The sequence below is a fragment of the Carcharodon carcharias genome, chromosome 6 (genome assembly GCF_017639515.1).
Source record: "Carcharodon carcharias isolate sCarCar2 chromosome 6, sCarCar2.pri, whole genome shotgun sequence".
Classification (NCBI taxonomy): domain Eukaryota; kingdom Metazoa; phylum Chordata; class Chondrichthyes; order Lamniformes; family Lamnidae; genus Carcharodon; species Carcharodon carcharias.
Genome location: NC_054472.1, coordinates 157,369,947 through 157,394,796, shown reverse-complemented (window position 1 = coordinate 157,394,796; position 24,850 = coordinate 157,369,947).

Here is a 24,850-nt window from a genome sequence, read left to right as displayed (position 1 = left end):
AATGGCATTACCATCACTGAATCCCCCACTGTCAACATCCTGGGGGTTACCATTGACCAGAAATTGAACTGGACTATCCATATAAATATTGTGGCTACAAGAGCAGGTCAGGAATCATGTGATGAGTAACTCACCTCCTGACTCCCCAAAGCCTGTCCACCATCTACAAGGCACAAGTCAGGAGTGTGATGGAATATTCCCCAATTGCCTGGATGAGTGCAGCTTCCACAACACTAAAGACAAAGCAGCCTGCTTGATTGGCACCACATCCACAAACATTCACTCCCTCCACCACCGATGCACAGTAGCAGCAGTGTGTACCATGGGTCAAAATCCTGGAACTCCCTTCCTAACAGCACTGTGGGTGTACCTACACTATATGGACTGCAGCGGTTCAAGAAGGCAGATCACCACCATCTTCTCAAGGGCAATTATGGATGGGCAATAAATGCTGGCCCAGCGAGCAAAGCCCACATCCCATGAATGAATAATAAAAAACATAGCCCACTGCTGGGAAACCTCCCTGGCATTGGGACTGCATGAGGAGGTCGTCCCGAACGCAGCTCCCTAGTATTTTCCTGCACCCTGCCTCTATTCCTGCCACATCAGGACTGGTAAAATTCTGCTCCATGTGTTCAAATCCCACCATGACAGTTTCAGAACTTGAATTCTGTTTAAATAAATCTAGAACTAAAACAGAACAGTTTAACTATAAGTGACCATGAAGATGATGGATGGCTCTAATTACCCAAGTAGTTCATTAATGTCCAATAAAGAAGGAAACATGTTTTCCTTCCCCAGCCTGGCCTATATTTGACCCCAGTGCCACACCAACTTGATTGACTCATAACTGTGCTCTGCACTGGCCTAGCAAGCCACTCAATTATATCAAACTGTTTTAGAAAACTGGTGACGGGCAATAAATGACAATATTGCCAGTCACAGCCATATCCTGGAAATGAATTAAACAAGTGTCATCAGGAAGTCCTGTATACAATACTTAATGTAAGTGCCAGCAGAAACACAAACAAATTGTACTTTGTAAAAAGTACAATTTATGAGGGAATAAATTTCTTCTCTTCACTACCAGCATTTTGAATGGGATTTGTCAGACACACTTTTCCCAGGCCTGGAAGAACGTGGCTTTTTAAAGCTGCTGTGGGTGCCAATCTGACAGCTCAGGGAATTCCTCTTCTCATCCCTATGGAATTCCGGGCACAGAGGGAACCCTATAAGGAGAAAGTAAGGAGTGTTGAAATTACGTTGACTGCAGAAATTATCCAAGGTCAGCGGCATACCTGTCAAGGGGAGGGGAAATGTGTGACCTTGTCATGTAAAAGTGTCTATGCCACCATGTCATTCAGTGGAGTTAGAATGAGAGAGTTTGAATATGGAAGATGGTATAGGAATGATTGCAGGAAAAAAGTGAAAGGGAGCATGTGATTAAATACAGGGAGAGCGAATTTGGCAGCGAGTATGATAAAGAAACATATAAATGAAGAGTATTGAGCGAGCACTTCATTTATCATAATAACAATATCCACACTGAAAAGTACATGAATCACAGGAAGTTAACATACTGGTACAGCAAACAATTAGGAAAGCAAATGGGATGTTAGCCTTTATTACAAAGGGATTGAAATGTAAGAGTGACCAAGTCTTACTGCAATTGTACAGGGCCTTGGTGAAAGTGCCCTTGGAGTCACCTTATCTAGGGAAGGATATACTAGCCTTGGAAGGAGTGCAACAAGGTTCATTAGATTGATTCCTGGGATGAAGAGTCTGTCCATAGGGAGAAATTGAATAGACTGGACCTATAGTCTTGGGAATTTAGAACAATGTGAGCTACTCTTAAGAGAGCCGGCATGGACTTGATGGGCCAAAGGGCCTCCTCTTGTGCCATCATGACTCAATAATCAAAGACCATCTCATTGAAATATATAAAACTCTTCAGGGACTTGATAGGGCACATGTTGGAAAGAATGTTTCGCCTGTTTGTGGAGTCTAGATTTGGGGGTCACCATCTTAGGTTATGGAGTCGTCTGTTTATGACTTTGGGTCTTTGGAATTCTTTGCACCAAAGTGCTGCTGAAGCCCAGTCACTGAACATATTCAAGACAGACATCAATAGATTTTTGGATTTTAAAGGAATGAAGGGATATGGGGCTCGTGCAGGAAAACAAAATTGAGTTAGAAGGTTAGCCATGCACATACTGAATGGAGGACAGGTTTGAAGGGCTGAATGGCCTACTCCTGCTCCTGTTTCTCATATTCTTCTGTAAACATAGAGAAAGGAAAGATAAAAATGGAGAATGTAGACAGCATGGTAGAATTTAGTATGCCTGACCACAGCTTTTTGGGCACAAAATTGCTGGAAAGCAAACCACCTTAAGGGTGGAATTTTCCAGAATTGAACTAAGTGCGGTAGCGAAAGGGTAAAATGGAGTCCTACCCACCGACGAAAATGGCGGGTTTTCATGACATATCTTCCTGAGCCTGCCTCATTATATATGCATTCCCGGGAAACATGCCATTTCCATGGTGGGCGGGGTCTCATTCGCCTGCTCGCCATCACCCCGCTGTTGCATCATGCCGGCCGCCATCTTTAAAAGGCAGACAAAGCGCTCATCGCCAGAAGCTCACCACCGCTGTCCAGGAGACATGGCCGGCAAAGGCAAAAAGACTGCAGCCCCCCAACTTCGACGATGGGTTCTTTGAGTGACTGCTGGATGCCGTGGAGGCCAGACAGGATGTATTCTACCTCGCTTTGACTGCAGGATGGGTAGCAATGTCACCAGCAGTGGCAATGGCGGTCAGCGCGAATGCCCTGCAGAGGAGGACAGTCACCCAGTGCCACAAAGGGAATAATGATCTCCTCTGTTCCACCAGGATAAGTCACTCTTTTCATCACTCCCAACTCACACGCTCACAAACCCATCACACATCCACAGGCCCTCACTCACTGCCAGTACAAGGGACATCACCATTCACTCTTTCACACTCACCATCATTGCCCTCATCCCATCCATGGGAGCACTCACCACTTGCACAGGCCAGCCATACTTACCAACTGGCCCGGCAGGAGTCCTGATACACTCTCTCCATATCTATTCATGCAGGACAAACTGGCTCACTACAGTAGGGAAAGGTCACAGACAGGTGGAGGGATGCCAGAAATCAGAGTTCTGACAGAACTTGAAAACAGAGCCATCCAGCTGGCCGGCAATGACTGGGACCGTGCCTGTGCTGACAATGAGGTTGGTGCTGCTCTACAAAGTGGGGATCCAGCAGTGCAACATCCATAAACCATGCCATGAGTGATGTGTCCTCTTTCACAGGCCACTGCCATACACTAATTATCTCCCCTTGCTTTCTCAGGGACATCTACCAAACAGCCGACAGAGTCCCTGACCCAGGGACTCCAATCAAGCCCCAAAGAAACCTCTGAAGAGGAATCTGGAGGCATTCTCCCTGAAGTCCCATCACAGCACTCACCCACACCCTCTGCCAGCGCCAAGACACACACCTCAGTGGGCCCTAGCTTTAGAATAACTTCGGGATCAGAATCTGGTGAGTACATCACACTTTCTGATCCACAGCAGGGGGAGGCAGGGTCTTCCCAGGTCCCGGCCACTCGAGGGATTGCTGGAGGCTGGAGCATTGCTGAGTCCAAGTCAGATGATGAGCCTCTGGACTCTGGTCATGTCACGGTTCCTGGAGCTGCAAAGGCAAGCTCGGGAACAACAAGAAGGGATGTCCGCTGCACTCTACAGATTGCAAGGCACAATGGAGGAGTCTATCCATCTTCAGGCTGAGGTGATAGCACCAGCATTGTAATGCACCGAGGTCAAGACTGGCAGGATGCCATGGAGACCTTGGTCCAGCATGTCACTCCTGCATTGCTGCACAGGCTTAACTCCATCGCTGATGCCATAGTTGGCCTCCAACAGTGTGTATGTGAGAGGGGTGCTGGGCAGCTTGATCTCACTTCAGCTGCCCCTTCCACTCACGGAGTCAGCCAGGGGCCATCGGGCACCCATAGGGAGGAGGATCAGCAGGTGCACCCTCTGGGGCCATCCACCCAGGTGACTCTGGGAGCGACTGGCCCATCCGAATCCCCTCTCCTTGTGACTTCCGCAGATCCAGCTTCACAGGCCAAGGAGGGTGCCACTGCCACAAAGCAGGACCCCAGAAGCAGGCCGGGGCCCTCCAAGTCTCAGCCCTCCAGAGGACGCCCGTCAAAGTCATCACAGACGGGGCATTACAGTCAGCAGGCTGTCTCCACCTCTGCTGTGGATGTCCAGGGAGCACCAAGACAGGGCAGGGTTAGGAAAGTAAGGTAAGAGTAGTTGCGCAACCTGGCCATGGATATTGATCACTTGTACATACTGTTCACTATTGTCAATAAATTCCCAAGAATGTCTCCCTGCCTGTGGCTCCTTGTTCGGATGAGCAGTCTTCTTGTCACTCAGATGTGAAACCTTTCTGTATAAGATAAAAGGCAGGTGTCTCAGTCCAGGGCTTCTTCCCTGTGCTCTGTGCAGCCTTCAGACCACAATGATGGTCCAGCCTCACACTCCCTGGAAACATTACTGATGCCTGCACCTTGGCAGTGCTGGTCATTGCTGCCAGAATGTAGTGTGCAGGAACAACAGAGTTCTCTCATTCTCTCTGTGTGCTCTCAGTGCCTTTAAGGTAGGGCTGGCCCCTATCACACCAACATCATACCAGTGATGCTGTGCACCAGCTCCTGAAGGGCTGAGGTGCTGAAGGCGGACACAGCATCAGATGTGTCCAAAGTTTCATAGCTGCGTCTCCGAGATGGCCCTGATCATGGAGCACAAGCGAGCTGCCCTCAGCCAGATAGGAGTCAGGCATTCTCAGAGGTCTATGGAGTGACTTCGCTGCAGGTTGTCATCCTCCTCCTGTAATCGAGTGACTATTAGGGCCCCGACTAAGTCTCCATGACAGGAGCATTCTCACAATGGGTATTGGCGCTGAGATAAGCCAGACTTGGGTCAAACTTTCACAACTGCGATGTGAGGATATATGGGAACACCTCACTGCATGTTGTCATCATCCTCCACAAATCTGGCAGCCATGAGGGCCTCCCGAGTGCACCTGCCTCGTCTAGCCAGTGCGAGAGTCTCATCCCCGTTATCATCACCACCGAGGACCTCCTCACCCTCATCTTTTCAGTGTCCTCCTCATTGGAGGAGACATGCAGCTCCTCCATCTCCTCACCCCGTTGCAGCGCCAGGTTGTTAAGGGCTCAGCAGGCTACGATGATGCGTGACACCCTCTGCGGACTGTATTGCATAGCTCCATCAGACCAGTCCAGACACCGGAACCACATCTTCAGTATCCTGGTGGTCTTCTCCACTAAGTTGCAAGCTGCTGCATGAGCCTCATTATAGCGTTGCTCTGCTGCAGTCTGAGGTCACCGCACAGGTGTCATCAGCCACAGCCTCTGTGGCTAGCCCTTGTCCCCAAGAAGCCAATCCTGCATCCTTTGTGGACCCTGGAAGACTGCAGGGATCTGCGAGCAACTCAGGATGTAGGCACGCTCCCTGGAACCTGCAGGATGTGTTTCAGGTGGTCGCATACCAGTTGCACGTTCAGTGAGTGGAAGCCCTTGCAGTTGATGAAGTCCACTGAGCGTAACAATGGAGACCTGAGTTCCGAATGAGCGCAGTCAATCACACCCTGTACCTGTGCGAATCCCGAGATCAGGAAGAATCCAATGGCCTTTACATCCTGGCTGTCCCGATCCCGGGTGAAATGCACAAAGTTGTGTGTGCCATGGAGAAGATGGCATCTGTGACCTCATGGATGCATTTGTGGGTGGCGGATTGTGAAATCCCACAGAGGTCACCTGTGGATTCCTGAAAGGAGCCACTGGAAATTGCGCACTACAGTCACTTTCACAGCCACTGGCGGTGGATGCCCTCCATGTTCCCTTGGTGCCAAGTCCTGCAGTAAGTGGCAGATGTGAGCCACCAGGTCCCTGGACATGAGCAGTCGTCGGCAACACTGGTTCTCAGTCATCTGCAAGAATGGCAGGCAGCGTCTATAGTCCCTGGTTGCTGCTAGGAACCAACCAGTCGCAGCTCATTGTGGCTGTTGGGCTGCGTGCGCAGGTGCCCCTGGTACCCCTTCTTCATGACGTTGCTGCTCCTGCCTTTGTGCAGCCAGGTGCCTCAGTTACTCTCTCTCCTCAGTCTTCTACGGCCTCTGTAGGCCATCAGGCATACAGCTAGGTCACCAGGATCCATGATCCTGACGTGGTCCTCCTGCAGCATGAAAGAGAGACATGGTTATCATGGCTGTACTTAACATCTTTCCTGCCCTGTGTGACTGCCACTTCATGCTTCCCGGAGAGTGCTGGTCACCCCTCGGATGGCCAGAGGTGAATGCGCTGCATGGCTGCCCTGTCAACCTGTAACATGGGGGACACTGGTCCAAACTGGGATGCTGAGATTGCAAGGGGCTGTGAGCACCTCCAGCAGTGACTGCTACATGGCCATCGTTGGCAAGGAGATTGTACAATGTGTGCAGTCCAACTGCTCCACGGTCAAATAAAGTGGCAGCGGACTCGAAATCTGTGCTGGAGGGGGGGGGTTTATGGGATGTGGGGTTAGGTACGGAGCGTTTGACCATAAGACATAGGAGCAGAAATTAGGCCATTCGGCCCATCAAGTCTGCTCTGCCATTCAATCATGGTTGATAAGTTTCTCAACCCCATTCTCCCGCCTTCTCTCCGTACCCTTTGATCCCCTTACCAACCAAGAACCTATCTATCTCGGTCTTAAGTACACTCAATGACCTGGCCTCCACAGCCTTCTGTGGCAATGAATTCCATAGATTCACCACTCTCTGGCTAAAGAAGTTTCTCCTCATCTCTGTTCTAAAAGGTCTTCCCTTTACTCTGAGGCTGTGCCTTCGGGTCCTAGTCTCTCCTACTAATGGAAACATCTTCCCCATATCCACTCTATCCAGGCCTTTCAGTATTCTGTAAGTTTCAATCAGATCCCCCCTCATCCTTCTAAACTCCATTGAGTATAGACCCAGAGTCCTCAAACGTTCCTCATATGTTAAGCCTTTCATTCCTGGGATCGGTCTCGTGAACCTACTCTGGACCCTCTCCAGGGCCAGCACATCCCTCCTCAGATACAAGGCCCAAAATTGCTCACAATATTCTAAATGTAGTCTGACCAGAGCCTTATAAAGCTTCAGCAGCACATCCCTGCTTTTATATTCCAGTCCTCTCGAAATAAATGCCAACGTTGCATTTGTCTTCCTAACTACCGACTCAACCTGCAAGTTAACCTTAAGAGAATCCTGGACAAGGACTCCCAAGTCCCTTTGCACTCCAGATTTCTGAATTCTTTCCCCATTTAGAAAATAGTCTATGCCTCTAATCTTCCTACCAAAGTGCATGACCTCACACTTCCCCACGTTGTATTCCATCTCCCACTTCTTTGCCCATTCTCCTAACCTGTCCAAATCCTTCTGCAGCCTCCCCGCCTTCTCAATACTACCTGTCCCACCACCTATCTTTGTATCATCTGCAAACTTAGCCAGGATGCCCTCAGTTCCTTCATCTAGATCATTAATGTATAAAGTGAAAAGTTGTGGTCCCAACACTGACCCCTGCGGAACTCCACTACTCACCTGCTGCCATCCTGAGAAGGAGTCCCTTTTCCCCACTCTCTGCCTCCTGCCAGACAGCCAATCTTTTATCCATGCTAGTACCTTGCCTCTAACACCATGGGCTCTTAACTTACTGAGCAGCCTCCTGTGCGGCACCTTGTCAAAGGCCTTCTGGAAGTCCAAGTAGATAACACCCATTGGCTCTCCATTGTCTAACCTACTTGTTACCTCCTCAAAGAATTCTAACAGATTTGTCAGGCATGACCTCCCCTTGATGAAACCATGCTGACTTTACCCTATTTTACCATGCACTTCCAAGTATTCTGAAATCTCATCCTTAATAATGGATTCTAAAATCTTACCAACGACTGAGGTCAGGCCAGTCGGCCTGTAATTTCCCGTCTTTTGCTGGCCCTTTCGTTTGGTGGCCCTTCGGTACCTCTGCAATGCTTGCATGGGCGGGCAGGCTAGGAGCCCGACCCCAATCATATCACTGTGGCTGCACCTGATCTTTCTTATTTGCAGAGACATGGTCAGTTTATACAGGTGTCCCTAACGTATAACCACTCTGCTCTCTTACCCTGCCCCCCAGCTCGATTGACTGTGTGTGGGATGCAGTGCCAGGGCAGCAATTGACCCCTCCTTAACAGTCACCTCCGAGGCTGGCCAGCACTTGCCGCTGGACATCATCCCCGCCTCATCTCAGCAGTCACCTCGAGGGCCAGGCATCCGTTGCGCCCCCCCCAGCACCCCTGAGGCCTGTAAACAACAGGCGAGCTATGGAGAACGCTGCTGCTCACTCACGTCAGTTCCCCCAAAGAGAAGGCCGCCAAGTGCACGTTGCCTGCGTGCTGTTGTGAAGCACATCAGACGATACGGTGGGGTTCCAAGAGCCTGGTGGGATGGCCTTTTAATTATATGCTAATGTATTATAATTAGCTCCCCACTGACCGAAGAGGGGAATCATGGCCCGCTGGCGGCGGGCTGAACGGAAGATCACAATCGTGCCATATTTTCCGCGCATGCCACCTCTCACATCCGCCACCAGAGGGCTTGGAAAATTCCGCCTTAACAGTTGAATGGTCATGTGCCCAGTGTGCACAGGCTTTGGTCCCACTTTTGCATTTATGAGCACCACTTTTTGGGCATTCCAGGGGAATACCTAAAACAGGCGTTAGGTTTCTATAAAATATGTTAATGACAGCCCTTATGCCAGATAAAGAACCCCTTAACAAAAAAGATTGTGATACGCAGAGCAGGCATCACCTAGTTCAGGATTCATTGGGCTCTGGTGAAACTACAAAGACCTGGGGCAGAATTCCCCCTTCATCGGGGGGGGTGCGGGGGGGAGTTTAGGACCGGGCACGTGGAGGCGCGCCTCCGATCAGCACGCCCCCCCCCCCCGACCGGGGGCGCACCGCCATTTTACGTAGGCGAGCCAATTAGGACCCGCCCAGCTTTACGTCCGCAAGGAAGCGCTATGCACACTCCCTGTGCAGGCTGGGGGGGATTCCCTGAGCCGAGAGTGTGCTCTTTCACGCATGCGCGTGAGAGAGCGCACACATCTCCCTGAGGCTAAGTGTTGCCTCAGGGAGATTGGCTCTTTTCTGAAAAAATTTTAGAAACAGAAGAAATAAATTTCCCTGACATGTCCCCTCATGTGACACTGTCACATGAGTTGGGACATGTCCATCACTTTCTTAACAATTTTATTAAAAATTTTAAAACCTACATAAAACCTCCTGTGGATGAGGTTTCATGCTTTTTCTTAAGCCTGTCAGGGATCTTGGCCTGCGCGCCAACCTTAAGATTGGCGGGCAGATCCATTAATTACTTTAACTGCTTTGTCAATGGTCTCAATTGGCCATTGACAGTTCAGCGGGTGCACAGCTGATTCTGCTGAGCCCCTGCCCACCTGAAAGTTGAAATGAGGCGGGGTGATGTTGGGAGTTCCGCCTAATGTTATCCTGCATCATTTTACGTGTTGGCGAGTGGGCCCCGCCGCCCCCCCCCCCCCCCCCCCCCCCCCCCCCACCCACCCCCAGCTTGCCGACCAGGAAATCCTGACCCTGGAGTTCACACCCCTCTTTTATTGCCTGAAATTGGGCCCACGCTAATTTCTACCCCACTACATCTTTGTGAAACTGTTGTTGTTAAAGGATATAATCTTGTTAGAGTGACCACAGACTGCCAGTTATAAACTATAGAAACACATCTAAGTTGCTGAGTGATACCTTAGAAAGGGTTATGAGTAGTCAAATTGACCTTCAGTTAGCTCACTTAAATTGGGATTCTGTTTATAGTATAAAGTATTTAAGGTGAAGTACAGAAGTTTTTGGAGAGTTCTAGAATCTTTCATCCAGGAAAGGTGGTGATCTTGGTGGCTTTAGCAAGCACAATAGAGAGATTTCCAGAATGCAAAGTGATAACTGCATAAATTTTAAATACTAAGAAATGTACTTAAGAAAAGCATTTACAGTACATCTTATATAGTAAGAAGATGACTGAAGATAGGAAATGACAATGAGTTATCACAAACAAATCCCAGAAGTGACCCCAGTGCATCCCCGAGTAGAACATCACTGCCTGAAGCCATGATAGGCATGATACTTATGGAAAATTTGTATGGCTACATCACTATCAAAAGCAACAACTTCCATTTATATAGTGACTTTAATGTAGTAACATTTCCCAAGATGCCTCACAGGAGCATTATTAAACAAAATCTGACAACAAACTACATAAGGAGATATGGAGGCAGATGACCAAAAGCTTGGTCAATGAGGCAGGCTTTAAGGAGGAAAGAAGTAGGGAGGCAGAGAGGTTTAGTGAGGGAATTCCTGAGCTGAGGGCCCGGGCTGGTGAAGGCACAGCAGCCAACGATGGAACAATTAAAATCAAGGATGGGGAAGAGGCCAGAATTGGAGGAGTTCGGGGATCTCAGGGGGATGTAGGGCTGGTGGAGTTCAGAGACAGAGAGAAGCAAGGCTATGAAGCAATTGTTAACAAGGAAAAGAAATTTAAAATCGAGGTATTTAGATAAGTGAACACAGGGCTGACTGGTGAACGAGACTTAGTGGGGGTTAGGATAAAGGCAAGCAACATTTTAGAAGGAACAATAAAGAGTGGACGATGGTCAGGAGTGTGTTGGGATAGTTAAGTCTCAAGATAATAAAGGCAGGCGTGAGTGTTTCCAAGAGAGTTTTAAGAATGGGGCTGAACCAATGATATACAGAATATAGACTTGGAACAATAACTTAAGATTCTAATTTTGAGCATTGAATATAATTTTTCTTTTCCTGTTTCTAAGCAAAACACAGTCGATGTTGCAATGTTAAAAAGCTTAAAGTTAATGTAATTAAAATTAAGCTTAAAATGAAGAGGAATTAAGTTCTGTTAACTGTTGTTAAGAATCAACCTACTGAAATGTGATTGCCAATACTTTAGCAACGGTGACATTGAACATATTCTTGTAATTGAAGGTAAAGTTTTGTTAGTAATATATTTTTGTGTCAGTCTTAGCCTTTGATGTCTCTCTCAGTTGAGAGACCGGAATTTTCTGGCCCCATTGGCATCCAACAGGCGGCTGGAGGTTGGGGGGGCTCACATTATGGTGATAAGGCCAAAAACCGGTTTCACGCCATCGTGAAACCAGTTTGTGATTGTCCACTCCACCCATCAATGGCAGGCCGCATTTCCCACTGCTGCACATCGGGGACCTAATTTCAATACCTTAGCATCTCATTACAAGCCCTGCTCGGCAGAATCTTCCCCCGACACTGGATCATCCGAACATGGCAGAGTGATTGCAGGCCAACGTGTTTCACAACTGTGCATAAGTAACATGCATCTGGCGAGCTGCACTTCACTCAGGACTCAAGGTTTGTTTGCCTACCTTGCTTCAAGCAACACTCGCAGTCATCAGCGCCAGGCTTTGCAGGCAGCATCATAACACTTTTTGGGGAGAGGTGTCTAAATGCCAGACCAGCCATAAAGTGGGTGTGGCTTTTCAATGGCTGCAGGGCTGGGGCTTATTTGGGAAAGGGGGAGAAGTGGACTCAGGCAAGGGAAGAGCCTGCAGTCCGAGGGCTGTACTGGGGAAGGGGGGTATCCCAGGGGGTCTGTGAGGACACATGTTGATCTGTGCAAGTGGTCTCAAAATGGTAGGGATGAGGAAGCTGTCTCCAGAGGAGATGAGGCCAAATGAAGGTGTGAGGGTGTGTGCGGAAGAGTGAGTGGTGATGTCTCTTGAGCTGGCAGTGAGTGAGATGCCAGTGATGGCCTTGTTGGTGTGTGAGTTTAGAGTTATCCTGGCAGCATGTACAAGATCATTCATTCGTGTTATGCACTGGATGGCTGATCTCTTAAGTGCAGCATCGGCACTGACCACCTCTGCCGCTGCTTCCCAAGGCAGAGTGGTGAGACTGATGGGCCTCCTGTGGACAGAGCGGGGTAGAGGACATCGAGGTGGGCTTCCACAGCGTCCAGAAGGTGTCCCAGGAATGCGTCACTGAATTGGGGGACTGCACTCTTCTTGGCTTTTAGGGTCATGTCTTCACCACAGCAACCCTGGGCTGCAAGCATTGAGAAGTGTGCGCGCGACAGCAGTTTAAATATTGAGCCCTGTGTGAGGAAGCGGCAAGGTAATGACATGGCAGGCAAATAGGAGGCTGCCTGCCAGTGAGACAGTGTTTCCTGTGGCTGCATAATTAATGAGGTGGGAATGGGATCATACGGTACAAGAAGCCACCATTGCAGCAGGCGAGTAAAACGTCCTTTTTCCTGCCTGCTACCACACTTAGTGCAAATCTGGGGTGATACTGCCCTAAGAGTTCAATTATCCTTTACTCAGTACTGCTCTGTAGTACTGCTCTTCAGTGATCAGTGAATCAGATGCAATGTCAATAAACAATATCATTGGATTATGTCTAATTTTAAACCAACCAGTTTAAACATTGTATTTAAAATCCTAAATCAAAACATAAGGTCCTAGACTAACAGAAAAGCAGAACACTGGAAATTTGGTCCTTGGTCTGAAATGTTAGATCTGTTTCTCTCTCCACAGATCCTGCCTGACCTGCTGAGTATTTCCAGCATTTTCTCCATTGAGTTCTAAACTAATACTTTGATTTGGGCTCAGTGGAAGAAAGAAAATTTGTTTGATATCTTGTTTTGCAATTTACCCTCAGGATGTGGATTATGCTGGCAAGGCTATATTTACTAGCCAAGTGAATCAACATTCCAAAATTGTTTGTGTTTTGCTTAGAAACAGGAAACCAAAATTATTTGAGTGACTACTGACTGGCAGTATCACTTGACAAGCTTTCGAGTTTTAAGAATTTTACTGTAACAAATGCGGCCCTAGCCAAGCTGTTCCAGTACAGCTACAACACTGGCATCTACCCGGCTATGTGGAAAATTGCCCAGATATGTCCTGTACACAAAAAGGAGGACAAACCCATACCGGCCAATTACGGCCCCATCGGCCTACTCTCCATCAACAGTAAAGTAATGGAAGGGGTCATCAGCAGTGCTATCAAGCAGCACTTGCTTAGCGATATCCTGCTCACTGACGCCCAGTTTGGATCCCGCCAGGGCCACTCAGCTCCTGACCCCATTACAGCATTGGTTGAAACATGGACAAAAGAGCTGAACTCCCCGAGGTGAGGTGAGAGAGACTGCCCTTGACATTAAGGCAGCATTTGACCAAGTGTGGCATCAAGGAGCCCCAGCAAAACAGGAGTCAATGGGAATCAGGGGGAAAACTCTCTGCTGGTACCTAGCACAAAGCAAAATGGTTGTGGTTGTTGGATGTCAGTCATCTCAGCTCCAGGAAATCACTGCAGGAGTTCCTCAGGGTAGTGTTCTCGCCCAACCATCTTCAGCTGCTTCATCAATGACCTTCCTTCCAACATAAGGTCAGAAGTGGGGATGTTCACTGATGATTGCACAATGTTCAGCACCATTTGCAACTCCTCAGATACTGAAGCAGTCCATGTCCAGATGCAGCAAGATTTCAACAATATCCAGGCTTGGGCTGACAAGTGGCAAGTAACATTTGCACTAAACAAGTGCCAGGCAATGACGATCTCCAATCAGACAGAACCTAACCATCGCCCCTTGACAATCAATGGCATTATCATCACTGAATCCCCCTCTATCAACGTCCTGGGGGGTAGCATTGACCAGAAACTGAACTGGACTAGCCATATAAATACTGTGGCTACAAGAGCAGGTCAGAGGCTAGGAATCATGTGATGAGTAACCGACCTCCTGACTCCCCCATCTACAGGCTCAAGTCAGGAGTGTGATGGAATATTCCCCACTTCCCTGGGTGAGTGCAGCTCCCACAACACTCAAGAAGCTTGATACCATCCAGGACAAAGCAGCCTGCTTGATTGGCACCACATCCACAAACATTCACTACTGATGCACAGTAGCAGCAGTGTCTACCATCTGCAAGATGCACTGTAGGAATTCACCAAGGCTCCTTCAACAGCACCTTCCAAACTCGCGATCACTACCACCTAGGAGGACAAAGGCAACAGTTAGATGGGAATAATACCACCTGGATGTTCCCCGCCAAGCCACTCACCATCCTGACTTGGAAATATATCACTGTTCCTTCACTGCCACTGGGTCAAAATCCTGGAACTATTTTACAAACAGCACTGTGGGTGTACCTACACGACATGGACTGCAGCGGTTCAAGAAGGCAACTCACCACCAACTTCTCAAGGGAAACTAGGGATGGACAGTAAATGCTGGCCCAGCCAGTGAAGCCCACATCCCTTGAATGAATTTTAAAAATCAGACCAAAAGCAACATTGGCTAACACCGGTTTTGACGGCAACTTATACTCCAAACTACAGAAAAGATCTCCATGTGACTTTTCACAAAACCAACAATCCCAAGCCACAGTTATACTTTATATTGACCTTTTCAGTAGACACTTTATTCTCCCGGAACCAGTCCAAAGCTATTCTCCGCTCCTGATGGACTGTTTCCTTTTTCCTTTCATGTCCGCTAACTTCTAATCCCAGAACTGACTTTCATGTTATCCTGGAGATTCCTTTCTCTTGCCAAAGCTAGGCAAACCTTCTGGCCTCATTTAATTCCTCACAAACTTGGCCTCTTCAATCTGAACATGAACTCCCACATACCTTCCATGTGGTGAGTAATAAAGGCAGTATTTTTTCTGCTTCAGGTCCAGGACTGGCTGCCTCTATTTCTCTGTTATTTTTCTCTCTCAGATTCTTGCATCCTTCAGCCCCTATATGAAGATCAAGACAATAAAGAACAACTTAATCTTTTATTGATCTCATTTTTTTGACCAGCCGTGAAAAGGTTTTTGAATTAACTGTCTGATTGGCTCCCCGTGCTTGCTGGTTTTGGCAGGATTCACAAAATGGTGGTGGTGCGCTTTGGGAAGAAGAATTTTTAACAATGTGTGCGTGAGTCAGCAGCCTGCTGGCCTAATTTAATCAGCGATGTACCATTGCAAGTAGCGAGATGTTAGAATGAACTGCAGGCTTGCTGTTTAAGGATTCGGATGGTCTCGAGTTTTCTGAGACTTGAGTAAGTTAATTAAACATTTTTTTTCTGTTCAATTCGGAGGCCACATTTTGAGGCTCACAACTGGGAATCAGGATGAGTGACGGGTTTCGTTCAAACGGTGCTTCTGATTGAATTAGTGAAAGGGCTTCTCAGGACTGACTGCAGCCTTCAAGTGAAAAGGATTTAGCTCACCCTTGCAGACTATGAACTCTGCATGCTGAAACTGGGCTTCCAAGTGAGGTTATATCTGCAACAATAAAACTTCTGCCCTTAGCTTCCAGGCTCTTCTCTCTGGAGCTTTTTCTGGTGAATTTTCTCAGCATCTGTAGCTTCAGCTGAGAGCTTCTTTCAGTTCAGAATCCATTGTAGACGTTCGTTTCCTTAGTCTTTCAGCATTTCTGTGAGGAAGGGGGTTTTTTTTACCAAGAGCGGCCACCAGGCTGGAATGGCGTTGGTTGCAGGAAATGTTAAATAAATCTTCGTAGTCTTCTGTATGTTAACACACCCCTGGCCAATGCCACACTGACTCTAGGTCTAGGTCTTGTGCCTTCTTACATCACTGTGTGGGCGGTACTGTACTCAGTCCCACGATAACTCTGCATGGACCAGACCCTGCTATTACAGCTTCAATTAATTATGTTCGGTTGAAGGTTCCTCTTTCCTGAGGAAAGCAAGCATTACACCATGCTGTCAGTGTGTCTTGGAGTTCTGGTATTAGGTCGCTAGGGTTAATCGGGTTGATAAGGGAGTCGGGAAAGAGGAGAAGCGTCAGGGCCCATGATTTCTCTCCCTGGCCCTGTATATTTGTACAGTAGGTGGATACTAATCCCACACAGTACCTCAGTGTATTGGACATTTTGTACTGACAAATCCCAGTATGTAACCTATATTATTATAATTTAATAGTCAACTCTTGCTGGATTGGTATAGGTGAAGCAATACTGAAGAAGTTCAATACCTTGCAGGTCAGAGTAGTTTGGTTAAATGACCCCTGAAATTAGACTCAATGGGGGAAGAATTAAATAATACCTGATAATGGTTGTGGTGTGATTAACCTGTAACCGTTGGTTGCGATGCAGGCAGCATGCAGACTTCATGCTGCCTGCTCATTACAATATGTTATGAATACGAAGTTTATAAGATTGTTATGTTTTAGGACTGTCTCTTTAATTTAAGGTAAAATAGTGAAATAAAGAGAGTCATATGACCTGTTCTGGATTCTACCCAACAACAAACTTGATTGGCTTGGTTTTTAAAAGTTAAAATGTGCTGGTGTTGATTTACTGGGAAAAAAATGCAACACCTGGAGACAACAGCAAGAGCATCTGTAATGACTATAGTAGACTGTTAATATCCAGCCCCAGTTTCACAGGGAGGTGTTAGGAATGTCAGATTTTATAAATGACTTCACTTTAAAGTGTCTATTTAATTCCAAGATAGAAAGGAGTTGGGGATTCTAGAGGATAGCTAGTTGGCATTTCTACCTGGATATAAGATCCATGTGATTCACTTTGCCATGGGGATGGGCTTTAGGAAGGAAAAGTCAATAGAAAGCCATTGTGGGTTGCTGATTTCTTAAGATATTCCTGAATCTCATACACAGGTCAGTCTGCAAGCCCAGCACAGCTAATAATGGATGAATTTGTGTCTTTCACTATATGTGGTAGTTCTGAAGGCAGAAAAGGGCTCATAATTGTAGCACACCACAGCATTAAAGAGTCACACTCATCAGGCTTCTAATTTTGCATCCGTGCTTCATGCCATGCAGGTCACTATTTACCCAGCGATGGGGTAGGCGGGAAGGGCCCAGCCCAGGGCCACACAAGATCAAGAAGGAGGAGCTCAGGTGGGAAAGGCCTGGCCACACACCATCGAGAGTGAGGACGTTGGGTCAAGTCAAGAAGCAAGGAAAGGGGGGGGCCACACACTATAGAGAGGGAGGAGGATGGGTTGTGAAGGGCCCAGCCAGGGCCACACCATAGAGGGAAGAAGTCAGGAAGGGTCTTCTCTGGGTTAACTAAATGTAGAGGTGAGGCATTAAGCACCGGTTTACCTTATCTTGTGCTCTAGCAGCCTCCAGCCCGGTCTGAAATGAAGAAAGCTCCAACAGAACAGAAAGTGAAATGTCCATGAGGTGAGCAAGAAAGAAAGGATTGGAAAATCTTTGATACTGTTCAGGACAACAATAATCATTGGCTGAGTAGCCTTTCAGCCGGGATGGTCTATGCGCCAGATTGGCTGCTTTGGATACTGACCATCCAGATTGACAGGCTACTCAGCGAATGAGCCCAGCACCACCCCATCTCCCCCCCACCCCCCCCCCCCCCCCGCCCCCCACCCTCCCCACCTCGCCCCAGAGCATGGGCCCTGGTGTTTAATAGTTTGTGCACTCCCTTCATTCAGACCATGAAAATATAAACCCACACATATTTTGCTGATAGAATACAATTTAGCTCATCGTTCCCCATTCCATCTACTCTTTCCGCCACTGTGACCCTTCACTCTGAAACTCTTTATCTTATCACCTCCTTCTTTGTTTTGCTGAAGTCCTTCTCTTCAATTGATCTCCCCCCAAACCCCAGCCCTTCCTTACTTCTTTCCCCCTTCCTACTTGTTCTGCCGTCTGCCCTAAAAAATGCATGAGGAACACAATAGAAATGCAAGTTGTTGGCTCCCACAAAAAGCCAATTCAGAAAATATTTATATTTTATTTAGGTATAGTTTTATTTGAGTGATGTGTTGTGAATTTTCTTAGCAGTTTAAGACATTCAGGAGAAGTACATGCATGGTGTATAGTGGGACTGAAATAGATTTTAAAATGTAATATTTGTGCGTAACTCACCAAAACATTTCACTGACAGTAATGTGTTTGAAGCTGTCTGGCTTTCTTTCTGTTGACTCATTCCCATTTATCTTAATGCCTTTCTGTTTTTTCAAACAATATGAAAAGCAACAGGTGGTAGATAGAAATGTCACCTTCCATTGCAAAGGGGCATCACAGAAGTGAGGTCTTATTTTACTATAGAAATATAAGGTAAGAAAATCAGAATGGGAGGCTGGTAGTGAACCGTGGGATGGAGTCACCAACACTCAATTTCGATTTATACGCTCCTCAGTTGATCTCTCTGCCTTCATGCAATAATCTGGTGGTGGCGGGGTGGGGGGATTAAAATGAAAATGCGTATATGAACTTTTTCATCTTTCTCTACCCCTGTTTGGTTTCTTTCTCTCAGTAGAAACCTGTCTTCATCTCAATCCATCTGTTATTTTCCTCTTTTGCTCTATTGCTGGACTACTAGTGTCTCCGTCCAATGCCCGAGAGTGTATTTTCATTACACCATGGAAGGATAGAAGGTTAACAACACAGAAGGAGACCATTTGGATCATCATGTCTGTGCCATGACTGGCAAGAGAAGAAGCCTGCATTTTTGTAGCACTGGTAACTTTACAAAACTTCCTAAGATGTTCCACAGTTCAGCGTCAGATTTATAATGGAATAGAAAAGAGAGATTAGGAGAGATAATTGAAAGCACAACCGAAAAGGTAAATATGAAAAAAAAAACAAAAGAAAGAACATATGATTATTCACCAAACCAATTCCTGGAATGCAGGGATTGTCTGGTGAGGAAAGATTAAATAGACTACACCTTTATTCTCTGGAGTTTAGAAGAATGAGAGGTGATCCCATTCAAACATACAATTTTTTTACAGGGTAGATGCATTCCCCTGGCTGGGGAGTCTAGAACCAGGGGACGCAGTCTCAGAATAAGGGTTAAGCCATTCAGGACTGAGGAGGAATTTCTTTGCTCAGAGGGTGGTGAATCTTTGGAATTCTCTGCCCCAGAGGGCTGTGGAGGCTCAGTCATTATGTTCAAGATTGAGATCGATAGATTTCTACTTCTTAAAAACATCAAGGGATATGGAACAAGTGCAGGAATATGGTTTTGAAGTAGAAAATCAGCCATGGTTTCATTGTATGGTGGAGCAGGCTCGAAGGGCTGAATGGCCTCCTCCTGCTCCTATTTCCTATGTTCCTTAAATGTATAAAACATGTGTTAAAATGCTGGTTCAGCCTCAACTGTGGTACTATATCCAGTTTTATTTTATTCTTTCATGGGATGGGGACATCACTGGCTTGGCCAGCTTTTGTTGTCCATCTCTAATTGGCTTTGAGAAGGTGCTGGCGAGCCACCTTCTTGAACTACTGCGATTCACGTGGTGTCAGTGCATCCATAGTTCCACTGGGAAGGGAGTTTCGAGATTTTGACCCAGCGACAGTGAAGGAATGGTGATATAGTTCCAAGTCAGGATGGTGACTGTCTTGAAGTGGAACCTGCAGGTGGTGTTCCCATGTACCTGCTGCTCCTTGTCTTTCTAGGTGGTAGAGTTTGGAAGGTACTGTTGAAACAGCCTTGCTGAGTTGCTGCAGTGCATCTTGTAGGTGGTACACACTGCTGCCACTGTGCATCGTCTTCGACTCCCTTTCCCTTGATTCCCTGAGAGACCAAGAATCTACCTCAGCCTTAAATGTATTCAACAATGAAGCATCTACAACTCTGAGGTAGACAGTTCTAAAGATTCATAATCCTGTGAGTGAATAAATTGCTCCTCATCTCTGTCCTAAATGATCAGCCCCTTTATCCTGAGGCTGTGTCCTCCATGTTCTAGATTCCCCAGCAAAGGAAAGAACCTCTGTGTCTTTCCTGTCAATCTGCTTCAGAATCTTGTCTGTTTCATGGAGATTGCCTCTCATTCTTCTAAGCTCTAATAGACTCAATTTACTCAACCTCCCAACATAAGACAACCGTCTTATCCCCAGTGAACCTTTGCTGTACTGCTGACTATGCAAGTAGAGTATATCATTCCTTAAGTATGCCAAAACTGCACACAGTATTCAAAAGTGTGGTCTCAAGTGTGGCCCTGTAAAATTGTTGCAAGATTTCTTTATTCCTGTGCTCCAGTACCTTTGCAAGAAAGGTCAACATGACACTTGCCTTCTTAATTTCTTCCTGTACCTGCATCAAAAAACTTGTTTTTACATCGCAACTTCCCTGACCTCAGGACATCCCAAAGCGCTTTATAACCAGTGAAGTACAGTTGAGATGTATTCAGTGGTGTAATATAGGAAATGTTACAGTCAATTAGTGCTGAGCAAGTTCCCAGCAATGAAATAATGAACAGGTCATCTTGTGGCACAACGGTAGCATCCCTATCTTTGAGCCAGAAGCTCTGGCTTTGAGTCCCACTCCAGGACTTGATGGCCACGGTTGTGTTCATAATGCGGCCAAACAGGTTGATCGTCAACCTGCAACTTCTTCCAAAATGCCTATGGCAGCAGTAAAAGTGGGAGAGCCTCCTAGTCAGCCAGAACCTAAAGAAGACAACGGCAAATGATTGCAGCCCTTGCAAAGCATAACCATGGGCCAACATATGGAAGTCTATGGTTGCCAATGCCATCTTAGGGCATGGTACCTGAAGGGAAATATAATGAACGGATAATCTATTTTAGGTGTTGATTGAGGGATAAATATTGGATAGCACCCTGTTCTTATTCAAATCATTACATGTAATCTTTTATGTTTACAAGAAAGAGCATCTCACCCAAGACCATACCTCCATTTCCTCGGAGCACTTCCTCAATGATACACTGGCATATCAGCCTGGATTACATGCTCAAATCTCTGGGGTAGGCTTTGAACCCACAATTTCCTAACTCAGAGCTGAGAGCGCTACCACTGAGCCAAAACTCTAGGTAGTAGGGAATAGCATACAAAGATAAAAGACTTTCAAGAAGAATTTTTAGAGTTTGGAAAGAAAATGGTTGAAAACCTTTTAATGAAGGACCAGAAGGACAGAGCTGGATGAGTGAAAATGTATGATCAGGGAAGTATAAATATATCTCACTTTGATGCTGGTGATTGCATTCTGCTGTTTTGCTTTTGTTATGAGTGAGCTGTTCCCTCAGCCTGTCTGTAGAGGGCAGCATGCTGTTTTTACATTGCTGACCTTCATTAAACAGTGGTGCAGGTTAATGGTGTTGGAAACAGTTGAATCTTTAAACTGGTTAACAGTCAGTGTGACCAACTGTCCAGTATTTTAATGGATTGGTCCTTATTGTAACTTGCCAGATGGCTTTTGTCCCTTATTTCTAGGCTAGCCTGTGGGAGATTGAGCCTGGGAGTGTCCTCTTGCCTTTGTCTAAATGAGATTGTGCAGTGTGGCCGTCAGCCACCATGGGGCGTTATGATCACTCCTTCCCCACCCACTTCCACCTCACCCCCAACCCCCACATCAGCCCCATGGTCAAAGTGAGCTTTCTTATATTTCATAAGAGATGGTCACCCTGGTTAACAGTTTTTGAACAAGGTTGACTAAGTGAATGTGTGTCCTCAAGTGTCTGTATCACTATCAATCTTCCAACTGCTAACTGCATACACTCCCAGAGTTAAGTATTGATATAGAAGGCTGCTGGGCCCGTCTAACTAATGCTCCAGTATTTCACCTCATCACAGCAATACTTCGCATATTGAACAATTCCAGAATGTTCTCCCTTCCTGGGCTCTAGCAGGTCAGCTGAATCAGTATTGGCATATTTCTGCAGTCATGAAAGTCTGAGTTTTCTTAAAAAACCATTCTGGGGAAGTTACATAGAGAAACATATTAAGAAGGAATTATTAGCAAATGATGGAATTTCAAGTATCACCTCACACTAGCCCAGTAAGTTATCATTTCTCTCCAATGTAAGAATTAAGTAACTCATCCTCAGTGTAATGATCGTCATTGAATTAAATACACTTCATTCTCCTTTATATAAAGTAATACAGTTATTTCTGTTTGTGGATTACACTAAATAGAGGCTACAGGTGATTCCTACAAAATTTCATTTGCAGCTTCTCCAAACAGCTAAGCATCATGACAGATTAATTTACTTTACTAAGGCCTAGAAGAGCAGAAGAGTTCTCTCCAGGGTCTTGGCCAATATTTATCCATCAACCAATGTTACTAAATGAACGGAGTCACTTAGTTCAGTCAGTGCAGCTTACATTTGCGCAAATGATACAAAATAAAGACCGACATTGGTATCCTACTGTGTTGGGCTCTTTTACTTAACTGAAGCAGAGTAGCCTATTCATACAAATAATGCAATACAGGAAATATCTATGAATTTAGTTTGATATTCTATCCCTAAGCAACATCAAAAATGCTTTGATTTTGTTTTCATTTGCATCATGCTCAGATATGAGGAATGTTTGGTGCACGTTACCAAGGCTATCTGTGAGCTGAAGATAGAATTTATTCCTGCTCATTTTTACTTTTTCTCATTTCAGTGGACTAACATCAGGAATTCTCCTCTCAAATAAGGAGCAAAGCACTGCAAGAGATTAATCATCTTATTTGTGGAATGTGATTAGGATTCAGTTTCCTTTCCGAATTATGTTTGGAAAAGGAAATTACTGCAGAACTGTTCACTACCAAATGAGGGAAGCTAATTTGACAGTCAGGAGGTGTAAATCCTTCTGCAAGGACGTGGGGAGATAAAATAATAATAATAGCTTGCCTTGACAACAGCAACTTGCATTTATATAATGCACCTTTTAACAAGGTAAAGTATCGCAAGGCACCTCACAAGAAGATTATCAGACAAAAATTGACATCAAGCCTCAAAGAGAAAAAGGAGGACAATCCCTCCTTGTTGCTTTCAGGCAGCTCTTCTCTGCTGCTGTTCCGTCAAATCACATGACAGGGGAGCACTGAGTAGAGTTCACAACAGATGATTGCTAGTTCTAGATGCCACACTCTTGGGAAATATGGCAAAGCATTAGACAAAGTGCAGAAAAGATTCACAAGAATGGTTCCAAGGATGTGGAACTTCAGTTACATAGATTGGAGAAGTTGGAACTATTTTCCTTGGAGAAGAGAAGGTCGACAGGAGACTTGATGGTGGAATTCACAATCTTGAGGAGTCTGAACTGGATAGACAGGGAAAAACTGTTTCCACTGGTGGAAGCATTGAGAAGGAGAGGGCACAGATTTAAGATAATTGGCAAAAGGAGCAATGGAGACATGATGTCAAGCAGTGAGTAGTTAAGATCTGGGATGCACTACCTGAGAGTGAGGTGGATGTGGGTTCAATCAAGGCATTCAAAAGAGAATTGGGTTACTATCTGAAAATCAAGAATGGCACTAAGTGAATTGCTCATTTGAAGAGCCAGCGTAGACACAACAGGCTGAATAGCCTCTTTCTGTGCTGTAACAAATCTGTTTTTGTAAATCTGCAATATTGCTATTGCCTTCTAATTTGCAACATGCAAGGAACTGCCTCAACACAAATGCCCATTTCATATGAGTGAGACTAGTGCATGTATGAAGAAAGACATTTTGTGGGCTCTCCCTTTTACAAACAGACAGAGGGTAGCAGTGGAAGGGTGCTTTTCTGAATAGAGAGCTGTGACTAGTGGAGTTCTGCAGGGATCAGTGCTGGGACCTTTGCTGTTTGTAGTATACATAAATGATTTGGAGGAAAATGTAACTGGGCTAATTAGTAAGTTTGCAGACGACACTAATGTTGGAGGAGTTGCAGATAGTGAAGAGGATTGTCAAAGGATACAACGGGATATAGATCGGTTGGAGACTTGGGCGGAGAAATGGCAGATGGAGTTTAATCTGGACAAATGCGAGGTAATGCATTTTGGAAGGTCTAATACAGGCAGGAATTATACAGTAAATGGCAGAACCCTTAAATGCATTGACGGGCAGAGGGATCTGGGTGTACAGGTCCACAGCTCACTGAAAGTGGCAACACAGGTGGATAAGGTAGTCAGGAAGGCATATGGCATGCTTGCCTTCATTGGCAGGGGTATTGAGTATAAAAGCTGGGAAGTCATGCTGCAGCTGTATGGAACCTTGGTTAGGCCACACTTGGAATATTGCGTGCAATTCTGGTCACCACATTACCAGAAGGATATGGAGGCATTGGAGAGAGTGCAGAGGAGGTTTACCAGGATGCTGCCTGGCCTGGAGGTTATTAGCTATGAGAGGTTGGAGAAACTCGGATTGTTCTCACTAGAGCAACGGAGATTGAGAGGTGACTTGATAGAAGTTTACAAAATTATGAGTGGCATGGACAGAGTAGATAGTCAGAAGCTTTTTCCCAGGGTGGAATAGTCAATTACTAAGGGACATAGATTTAAGGTGAAGGAGAAAACTATAGAGGAGATGTGCGGGGCAAGTTTTTTACGCAGAGGGTAGTGACTGTCTGGGATTCGCTGCCAGTGGTGGTGGTGGAAGCAGGTACAATAGTGGTGTTTAAGAGGCAGCTTGACAAATGAATAGGATGGGAATAGAGGGATATGGACCCCGGAAGTGCAAAATGTTTTAGTTGATGGGCAATATGATCAGTGCAGGCTTGGAGGGCTGAGGGGCCTGTTCCTGTGCTGTACTTTTCTTTGTTCTTTGTTCAATAACACCAGATTTCATGTAGAGCAGGCCTAATGCAGTCCATTCGTATGGTGCTTCGTATAGTGCTCTGCCACAAGTACAGTATAGCAACCTAAGGACAGGCATTGAGCAAGCAGGAATCATGTCATTCATGGAACAAAGGAATCACTACCCTCATGTCATAGAATTGCTTTCACTGGAA